The following is an 11,407-nucleotide window of genomic DNA, read 5'->3' as shown; positions in this document are numbered from 1 at the left end:
CTTTGACTGTAAAGATTTATTTTGTTCCGTCTCTATCATCTTCCATGATTACACAATATTCATAGTAGAGTCCCTGTGCACAACCACTGTCCAGGTGCTGGTGATGTGCAGTAAAAGTAATCCAAGTAAAGGACGGATGAATCACCACACACTGGTATTTTTTGCTGGTAGTTTATTTGGTGAACAACGCGTTTCGCTGTTGCGTCATCAGGTTCACTCTGAGGAAGCAACAGCGAAACGCATTGTTCATAAAATAAACTACCAGCAAAAAATACCAGTGTGTGGTGATTCATCTGTCCTTTACTTGGTGTGACTTGATGGTTGTTGTTGTGACTTGATGGTTATTTGTAATTGGAGAAAAGGTAAGAAGCACTGGTGGTTCTTTTCTGTCAGAGTAGACAATGTTGTTTATCTATAACAGGGGTAGGGAACCTCTGTCTCCAGGGCCGTTGGCTGCCCTTGAGGTTGTTTTATCTGGCCCCCGATACGATTTTAATGTAATGCAGCTTCACATGAAATATGACATATTTTTAAAGGAATATTAGAAATTACATTTGCAATACAATTAAGTTATATTCAGGGGTCCTAGGGAAGGTGGGGACTGTTTTAAAGGTAGCTGCCTTCAATATAGACCTAAAGTGCAGGGGGAAATCCTGGTTTGTGTTCATAATATTATAATATGGCCCTCGGAGGATTTTTACGGCCCTGGGATGAATTTGAAGTGGCCCCTCGAATGAAAAAGTTTCCCCACCCCTGATCTATAAAATGTACTGCACTACAAAGGCAATGTGGAGTACCAGTAACTCTGAACACTGAAAATGGCTTTCAAATATGTCCTACGTCAAAGCCAGACCTGTAGGTATGGTGTGGATTTTTTTTGGTGTACTTTATTAACGGGAAGCAGAACAATGTTTCTCTCCCCATTTGGCTTTGTAGGGCAGTATATTTGTCATGTGCACCTTTTGTAAAATAGAAAACTTTACTCTGAAGTAACTCATCCATCATGTTTTGATGCACATAGAGTTGAAATCATCAGTGTGTGTCAAGTGCAAAGAAGACCATAGCTGCATTCTGTGTAGAGAGGGAGAGTCAGACCAGCATCCACACAAGGTCAGTTCATTGACGACACCGTACACAAATCAGACATGCCAGCTGATAATGACACTAATTTCTATAAACATTTAAAGGGACATTGTGTGAGATTTTTTGTTGTTTATTTCCAGAATTCATGCTGCCCATTCACTAATGTTACCTTTTTCATGAATACTTGCCACCACCATACAATTCTAGGTATTCATTATGAGTGGAAAAATTGCACTTTTCATACATGAAAAGGGGGATCTTCTCCATGGTCCGCCATTTTGAATTTCCAAAAATAGCCATTTTTAGCTGCAAAAATGACTGTACTTGAACCATACTAGAAAATATTTGTTTATTACTTAGTAAACTTTCATGTAAAGATCAAATTTGGCAATAGGCAGCCCAGTTTCAATGAGCAGCATAGTTGCAGTAGCTTTTTTGACCATTTCCTGCACAGTGTCCCTTTAAATGTACATTGAATTGTCCAGCCCCAAACGAACATAATGTTGTTTATGTAGTGTAGTAACCATGACAAATAACCACTTAACAGAAGAGCACCATTATGAAGACTAAAAAACACTTACACTGTCAGGGATATTTTTCAAAACAAGTATGACCCTGCTAATAAGCCCTGTATGTTCATGATATGGTTCTCCTCATCGGTCTGCACTGCTCAAAAAAATAAAGGGATCACCAAAACAACTCAATGCAAATCCAAGTTAATCAGACTTCTTTTTTTACTCACATGTGCATTAATTTAGTGTCATACCCCTGGAGGTACTTTGCAGAGGTGTTTATCATCCACTGAGGCCTCTCGTGTAGTGCTGCCTATCCAAAATAGCACATAAATGTGGGCTGTGGCAAGAAGGTTTGCGTCCCCCAGCACATTGTCCAGAGCATGGAGGACATGCCAGCAGACATGATGCCAGTACACTAGGGGGGCGCGGAGAAGCAACCACAGGAGGGTTTACAATTCAGCAGCAGGATCACCATCTCCTTCCTTTGTCTCTGCTCATATTAGAGCAGGTTTACACTGAACACCTGTGACAGACATGACAGAATCTGGAGATCTTATTATGCTGCCTGCACATCATTTAAGATTTCAGGACATGAATGGCAAGTATGCCAACATGCCAATCATGCTCAACTGTGTTGGGCAGTAAGCATGGGCTCCACACGTATGGACACTGGGTCTTTATACCCTCCTCATGAAGTCTGTTCTTGACCATTTGAGCAGAAACTCTTTTTTGTAAACATTCCTATGGCCTCCTCCACGTCCCCTGTTATATTGGGATGTCTCATGGCATGTGCTCCATGCCCTGGACACTGCAGGGGGCCACAGCAAGTCTTCTTGCCACAGCGCACATTGATGTGGCATCTTGGATGAGCAGCACTACCTGAACAACTTCAACAAGTGATGGACACCGTATCATGGTACCTCCAGGGGTGGGATCAGAGCCGCTGACAGCTTTGGCTGAGCCCGGTGAAGAAAATCTCTGAATGGTCCCCCCTTCTTCCCAACCAACTCAAAAGAGTTTATGACCATTCATTTTTAGTATTAACATTTGTTGAGAGGCTGTCCTTGGTTCTGTAAAAAAAGAAAAACTATGCTAGCTCTTTGAAACAAATATTCAATTGCCATTTCACAGAATAGGTAGAAAGACTCAAAAGTTTAAAAAAGAAACAATGTAGCTATTACTATGTATTTTTACTGTATTACTTTCAATAAAAAAAAGTTCACGAAAAGAAAAACTCAAAAGGACACAGCATATCTACAAAGTACCTCTCAAGCCAGAATTTTTCTCTCTTTTTATAACACGGGTATTAAGTTCAAAACCAATGCAGTTTTCCTTCAAGCAGAAACTACTGTGTAACACGGAAAGCTGCCCACGGTTGATATAATCTCAAACACTCACAAACCAGCAGATAGGCCAAGGAAGTCAGTCAGTCAGTCAGTCAGTCAGTCCCGCTTCACAGTCCAGTAGGCCGTTACATCAAAGCAGTGGCGGCCAAGTTAAGCTCCAGGCGTTTTTTTAAAGAACCTCCCCTCTATCATGCTCGCAAGATGCCCGGCGTCTGCCACGCCACCCCTCCGCCACGGCACTCATTTGAAACCAGGCGCTGCCTGCTGCTATTCAGCGAGAGAAAACAAGCATAATAGGCCTCATTAAAAATGTATCCAAAGCCACTCAGGCTTTACAACCTGCTGGGCAAGCGTGGAGTTTGGAGTTGGAGGGCTAGTCAGCTCAAAGCCTCTGGGCAGCCTGTCACACTATTGGCCTTGTGGGCTTTATTCTACTCACCACTCCACTTGCTGAGGGCACAGCTCAGGCACTAAGAGGTGTGGGTGTGAGTGTTTAGGCGAGGGGGCATGTCTGTGCGTGTGTGTTTTTCTTGCTGAGCACTGGGCATAATGGAGAGGCATTGCTTTGGAATTACCTGAGGAGGACCCTTGCCATGTTACGGTGAAAGTGTTGTACACTGGAGAGCAACAAAGGTAAGCACTGTGAATGTTGCTCCTGCTACTACTGCTACTACTACTACTACTACTGTTACTACTGTTACTGTTACTACTACTACAAAGTGTAGTACTGTATTGTAGTCTTCAGCCATGACACTTGATGCTGGGCCCATATGGCTGTTGCTTTGTGTATGTGTGTGGTGACTCACTGATGATTAGATGCACAGTGCAAGGTACACTATTTGCTGATGCTATTTGCTTGCATTTTTTACCATCATTAAGGTAGAATTAGAATAAAATAATAAATGGTACTGATCTTCCAAGACCTGGATGCCAATGTGGATAGGTAGACTTATACCCAAAGGTTCCCTAACACTCCTCACCTGTACTGTACATACAGTAAAATGTCCATTTGCCTTTATTTTGAGATCCATCACTCCAGTCAAGTGTTAGAGTATTTTTGTCACCGGCTTTGTGCATCAAACAAAGTGTTCAGCGATACACTGGCCCACAAATCTGTGCAAATCCTGTTCAGGCTGTATAACAACAAACAGTTCAGATAGTTGGCATAAGACCACTACGACAAATTCAAGAGACACGCTGGAGCGGTACTTTGGATTCTCCCTTTGATGTGCCATGTGAAAAAGTTTTACACCCAAGACAGCTCAGAGTCACATTGTTTGTGGGGCTTTTTGCCAGTTATACGACGTGTAAGAACCCCAGACATGTACGCACAAAAGGTTTTCTATTTCTTTTTCTACATTGCATAACACTTACAATTGGCTTTTGTCCCAAAGCGTCTTATTAAATGGGCCAACAATCAAGCTTGGGCAATACAGGAGATTACTTGGCACGTACAAGGTAAATAAGTTCATCTACTACAGTATCAAGTGGTCAGTGAGTTAGAATAGCTATAGGATAACAGGTGCCCTTAGATCAGAGAGGTTTTCAAGTGCTTCTTGAAGAGAGAGAGAGAGGCATGACCCTGCTTATGTAGTAGCTATTAGCTTTTGTGTCCTCACACAAGCAAGCCACAAAGGGGAACCATCTTGAGTGAGACCGCTTTAGGTTGTAGTGTGAGAGGGCAAGGTCAGACAATTCATCCATGTTCTGACCTCAGCATCAGAACACAAGTCTGTAGAGTTCATATTGAACAGACAGGTGCAGATGAATGAATGAATGTATCACTTCAAGTATCACCAGTTTCAAACGAATTAGGTAGAAACCTGTACACTTATATTGGCCCTAATTTAAGGAAATAGATGTATTTATTGGACCTGATTTAATAATATCGATTTGAAAGTGGATAATATATTTGCTTCTCAGCTATTGTATCAGGCAGATGCAGTATGGACTGCGTGACTTACTTAGCAATATGATAATAACATGAGGAAGACGGATGCTTGTCTTCATTCTGTAGACAAACATTTCTTAATGATAAAAATGTTACTATACTATGCTATTACTCATTAAGCGGTTCCTGATAGTGGTGAATTAGTCTAACATCAGACGCAGATGAGTGTTATTAAAGCAACGGTGTGTAGTGCTTCTTTACATCACAATAGATGTGTCTGTTAACATGTTTGGCTTTGTCAGTAAATGATTGATGAGGGACGTTCCCATATGGCATGTGTCTTTGCCGCCACCTGCTGCAGTCACCTCTCTCTGCACACTCAGGTAGCGTCAGACAGAGGACCTCAGATGGGCCACTCATGTCAATTCAATTTCAATTTAATAGGGACCATGTACAATTAAAACATAAATGTTGCCATTTCCTGCATTGTACCAGAGTTAGCCTCAGGCAGGGCCGTAACCAGACATTTTCAAATACTGAGGTCAAGCACTGTGCTGTACTGCATACTGTAAATTTAGAATGCTTCAAACACTTCAGTCAAACTCTTTAGTTTGTTTTCATTAATCACTGCCTTGAGGATAAATGGGGATGGCGTACACATGTATCATTGTTGATCATAAATCAATTTTCATCATAAATAGATTTTACATTACTGAAAAAATACAGAAGACATGACCTCTGTGTCCTCAATGGTAGTTACGGCCATGGCCTCAGGCTAATTTACATCTGTAGTCCTTTTCTGTAAGAAATAGGCCGGTGATCAAACCTTATAGCCAGCCAGTGTCATTAACTTTCATTCCTTCATTCATTCATTTATATTACAAACACAATAATACCTACAGTATTTGGAATAACATTCTATTCCATTTGTTGTATACATGACTGAATACTTTTATTTAGTGGGTATGAATGAATTTTGGTGTAATTTAGTAGTGTAGTGTTGTTAATGTGACTTTTACACAATCTTTGTTGTTCCCTATGATGCCGCCATGGCTAACAAACTTGACATGAAAAATAGAGGCTACAGTACTTTCTACAAAGCATGTTTTCCATCTAAAAAACAAAAAAGTGTCGCAAAGTCTTCAATGAGCTGTACTGTACTTGACAGCTGGCTGAGAAATAGTTTAGCAATACAGCCGTGTTTCTGGGAACTGTAGTGAAAGGAGGTTAGCCAAAAGTGAGTAGCGCCTAATGTTCAAGTCCAACAGTCTAGCATAGTGTTTTCTCTTTTTTGTTTAAAGATTCTTTTTTGGTCTTTTATGACTTTACTTGACAGGACAGTTTGAGAGCTGGACAGGAAGCGAATGGGGAGAGAGATGGGGAGGGGTCGGCAAATGACCTGGACCGGGAATCAAACCTGGGTCGGCCGCATGGCAGACGAGTGCCCTACCGGTTGACCACGGCAGGGCCTAGCATAGTGTTTCTCAACGGCAGCTCTACAAGGAAGTGTGTTGAGAATACAACGGCAGGGGGTTGGCTGCCATTGTAGAGTACAGTTGTAGAGTACAGTAGTAGAGTAGGGTACTTTTATTAATCCTGAGGGAAATTAATGTGTCTTGGGGGGCATTAGTCTATTTTATTATTTGATTTAATACTAAGGGGGTTGTTATCAGGCTTTTGATGAGGTCAAGGGGGCATTGGGAGGCTTATGATTAGGACAAGGCGGCGTTTGTTCAAATAAGGTTGAGAACCCCCTGGTCTAATGTGTGGTAGTAGTCCTACTGTATATGTTTGTAGGTTGCAGCATGGCCTCATGCACATTAACCCTTTCATGCACGGTGTCCACATACGTGGACAGTAATTCTAACCCCACTTTAGATAGGTAAATAGTGGTTATTTTTTTCCAAATTGTATATGGGAAGTACCATGAGGTTCATTACAATACTTTAACAGCAATTATAACTTTTTGCACTAAATATTAAGTGTTTGATGACATCATCAATCTAAGAAATCCACCGATGTGAATTATGACCATAACAAGCATGTTTATATCTGAAAATCAACCACACCAAAGGGCAATTTCAGGTTTTAAAAAATATTATGATGTTTAGTACAGTTCACTTGAGAAGTCTATGTTGTTAAAATCCAAATTTACAATAAAGGTAGGTTTTTATACAATATAAAGCTACTGTCCACGTATGTGGACGTTGCGCATCAAGGGAGTCTAATGATAAACATATTATTTATGATTACCGTGAGAATATTCTGCTCATTTTGGGCAAATACTTAATGTTTGAGCATTTATAATGATTATAGTGTGAAAATTAATTATTTTTAACATATTTAACACATTTTTAACACTTTTTAATTTAATAAATTCAAGAAAAACTACCTAAAATTAGTGTTTTCACGCACGTGTCTTATAGGCATATTTCGGGTTTCTTTCACCACAAAATGACACAATGATGTAGGAATGAGCTAGAATACATGCTGAATCAAATACAGATCTGTCTTCATCAGAATTGAAGTTTTTTTCCACATGCAACAAGGTTTCCCCACAAATCTTGCCATAGCTGTGTATGTAAATATTGCTAAATTGACAGTTTCTTTTCTCTTTTTTCATCTTTGTTCGTTAAATACTGTAATATATAATGTGTAAGTGTCATATAATGTTGTAATATTACATATAGTAACATGGAAAGTAAGTAAAATAACTTGCATTTATAATAGGAGGTCTATTTAACACTATTTTTTCACAGAAAATACTTGAACATGCTGATGAATGACTACAAAACACATGTGTCTGGAGGCAAATTTCATATTACCTTTCATATAGGGACAACATAAATGATGTAGGATTGAGCTAGAATCCATGCTGAATCAAATACAGATGTGTCTTCATCAGAATTTAAGGTTTTTTCCACATACAACAAGGTTTCCCCACAAATCTTGCCATAGCTGTGTAAATATTGCTAAATTGACAGTTTTTTTTCTCTTTGTTTCATCTTTGTTCCTTAAATAGTGTAATGTATAATGCATAAGTGTCATATAATGTTGTAATATGACACAAGGTAACATGGAAAGTAAGTAAATTAACTTACATTTATAATAGGGGGTCTATTTAACACTATTTTTTACAGAAAATACTTGAAAAATGCTGATGAATGACTACAGAAACGCATGTGTCTGGAGGAAATTTCATATTACCTTTCATATAGGGACAACATAAATGATGTAGGATTGAGCTAGAATCCATGCTGAATCAAATACAGATGTGTCTTCATCAGAATTTAAGGTTTTTTCCACATGCAACAAGGTTTCCCCACAAATCTTGCCATAGCTGTGTATGTAAATATTGCTAAATTGACAGGTTTTTTTCCTCTTTGTTTCATCTTTGTTCCTTAAATAGTGTAATGTATAATGCATAAGTGTCATATAATGTTGTAATATGACACAAGGTAACATGGAAAGTAAGTAAATTAACTTACATTTATAATAGGGGGTCTATTTAACACTATTTTTTTTACAGAAAATACTTGAAAATGCTGATGAATGAGTACAGAACGCATGTGTCTGGAGGCAAATTTCACATTACCTTTTATACAGGGACAACATAAATGATGTAAGATTGAGCTAGAGTACATGCTGAATCAAACTGAGCTTTTTGTTCACCAGCATTGGCTGTCTTCTTGCATGCAATAAGAATTTCCCACATATTTTTCTATGACCGGCCTATATAAACAATGCTATTTTTATATATATGTTTTTGTTGTTGGTTAATTACAGTGATATATGGTGTTAAAGTGTTATATTTGTGTTGTTATATAGCATAAAACACCATAAAAATGAATAAAACAGCTTAATTTGAACTTGAAATACAGTATAGGCCTATATAACTTTTCACTCCTTTGATGCGCAGTGTCCACATATGTGGACAGTAAAATAACTTCCACATCAAAAGAGATTTTTGAAAAATTCCAAAAGATTCTTCATATTAGCTCCATTATGAGTGAGAAAATCAATATATAAAAAATCTTGCACATTTTTTTCATGGTGTCTGCATGAAAGGGTTAAATACAATCAGATGCCAGAATCCTTTCTTTAGCCTACCACATTTGACGGTAAATATAAATACCAGCAAGAGATGAAAGTGTTGATTTCCTTTACATAACATCTGAAAATACAGTCAGATGATATTTTTCGTTTATGATACTGTATGTAATATATACTATTGTGATTATGACGTTGTGTAGATTGTGAATGTATACTATGCACACAACTCCTTCTAAAGGCAGGTGCTGCAGAGGGGTTTAGCGTAGCGGGACTCCAATAAGCCTGGGACCATTGTTGTTTCTGTTTAGTTAATTTTTTACTTCAAGGCCGTCAGGAAAAACAAACTGTGGTTAGTCAAAGCCGTGTGACCACAAGGCGAGGACCTGTCTTCATTCAGCAGCCACCACTGATGTGCCTAGTGATAATGATAAGGGTCTGTTGCTTATTACTTAGCCACGGTGGTTGGTCAGAAGATCTCATCCACAACTAATAGGCCGCAAAGTGAAATGTTTGTTTAGCAACCTGAGCTTGGGGACATGGTGAATTGTGTGTCGCTACTGCTACTGCTGGTGCCGTCATTGTGCTTCACTTTGTGAACAAATAGCTCAGAGCGTGTCTTGAATGTGCCGTCGGCTGTACTGTTTGTTGACATTGGCTTTGCTATCATCTGTCATTGCCCACTCCTCACAACGCTCTTCCTCTAAACGCCTCTAAACGTTTTTCACGAAGGCCCCCCTCTCAACGACCCATCCATCTCGCAATTGTCCATGGATGGCGAAGATGTACATTTTGTCCTGCTTCTGGTAAAAAAAAGACAAGTGTTTATCCAGGCTTTTGTGTGTGGCATTGTGGTGCTTGGTGTGTGATGAATGAGAGTGTGTGGGTTGGTGGAGGCTAGAGGGATGCCCCACCTATGGCTGATGGCTGCAGTCATTCTTTCAGACTGTGCGGGTGGACTGGTGAGCTATATTTTACCACTGCCCACACAAAAGGAGGTTTAAGAGGGGTGGTCGAGACCCCAGTGGTTTTACAGAGCCATGAATGAGTCCATACTGTGTGAGGTACTGGGGTTAGAGAAGTCCTCTTTGCATTCCCTCTAGATTTGTTGGAAAACTCGATTGAACATGACGATTGAGGATGCTGAGGTAAGGGGTAGGAGCTAGATGCAGATTGTTCATGGAGATTCATTCATAAATTAGATGTATTTATTTACCGGTATTCATTTCTGTGTGTTGAAAGTCTTTTGATTGTGAATGTGGCAGTATGAACGTGTGATAGTGCTCAGTTCACAAATTTAATCCATTCTCATTTTTTTTAACCTTTATCTACATGTACTTTAATGCTCTACTGTTCTTGTTTTTTTGCTGAAGCCATACAGGACACAACTGTAAAGTGTTTCTCAGAGTCATAAATACCCAATTGCATTTTAATAGGCTATGCTACTAAAAAAACAAGGTACTGTATAGATTCTACATGCATTGTTCAGGCTTTATAAAAATACATAGCTGGATAATGCTCTGGCAAAGATAGTCGAACAAAGCCATGTGTGTTTATTGCAACTTGGACCAGCCTAAAAAACCTGAGTTTCACTGGACTTAGAGGAGGTCTACCTATCATGGTATTTATAAAAGGCTAGCAGTGAGCCTTACCTGAACACTGTTGCATCATAAAGATACTTTATTGATCCAGAAGGAAATCAAAGATTTATGATATTTAACAGAGATTCTTAATATAAGTGTCCTCAATATGGTATGTGTTTCTGTTCTCAGTTTATATTGTTGAAACAAATGTGTGTTTCGCGTAAAATATCTTTTTGCACTTATTACTGTAATGCTGGCAGTAGGCAGAAGAAGTGAATTTACTGTGTTGGCATTGACAGTACTTGGTCTTCATTGGAAAGCTTCATAATACCAAGCATGCATACATGAAAGTTTCATGTTTATTAGAGACAGTCAAAATAGCATTTCAACTAAAACGCCAATCCTTGGCATAATTATGTTTTTTTTTAATTGACACAACACAAATATTTCTTCAAATTGACGCATAGCTGTGGTGTCACTGATGCGCATGACACCCTCAGTGTATGGAATTTCCCATATAAAAGCCCAATCTTCATTTTAAATAATAATCGTCAATATTAAAGGGACAGCCTGAAATGAACCTTGTGCAAAGCAACTTCATTGAACGCTGCAAACCGTTTGGTCCTTTGGCCCACTTCAGAGTAGAGTAAGATACAATCAGTGCATTTGGTACAAATAGAGCAGCACTGGATACCAGACTCCTGTGTGTCAGTTGCCAATGGGCCGGGCATGATGGGAAATGTAGTTTAAACATTATTGGTTTCTACACTTCACAGACTGACTTGAACAGCAGAAGACAGAAAAAAATACCATGCGTACATCAAGCGCCAGCCATCATTTCAAAGCAAAGCAAGCAAAAGGACATACAATAATGTAAAAATAAAGAGCAAAAATACTGAAATTGTCATGATAGTATGGTGGAGTACCCTGAATGTAGAT

This window comes from Engraulis encrasicolus, chromosome 2, assembly GCF_034702125.1.
Source record: "Engraulis encrasicolus isolate BLACKSEA-1 chromosome 2, IST_EnEncr_1.0, whole genome shotgun sequence".
In the NCBI taxonomy this organism is placed as follows: Eukaryota; Metazoa; Chordata; class Actinopteri; order Clupeiformes; family Engraulidae; genus Engraulis; species Engraulis encrasicolus.
The sequence above is the reverse complement of the archived record's forward strand: the minus strand, read 5'-3'. Positions refer to the sequence as shown.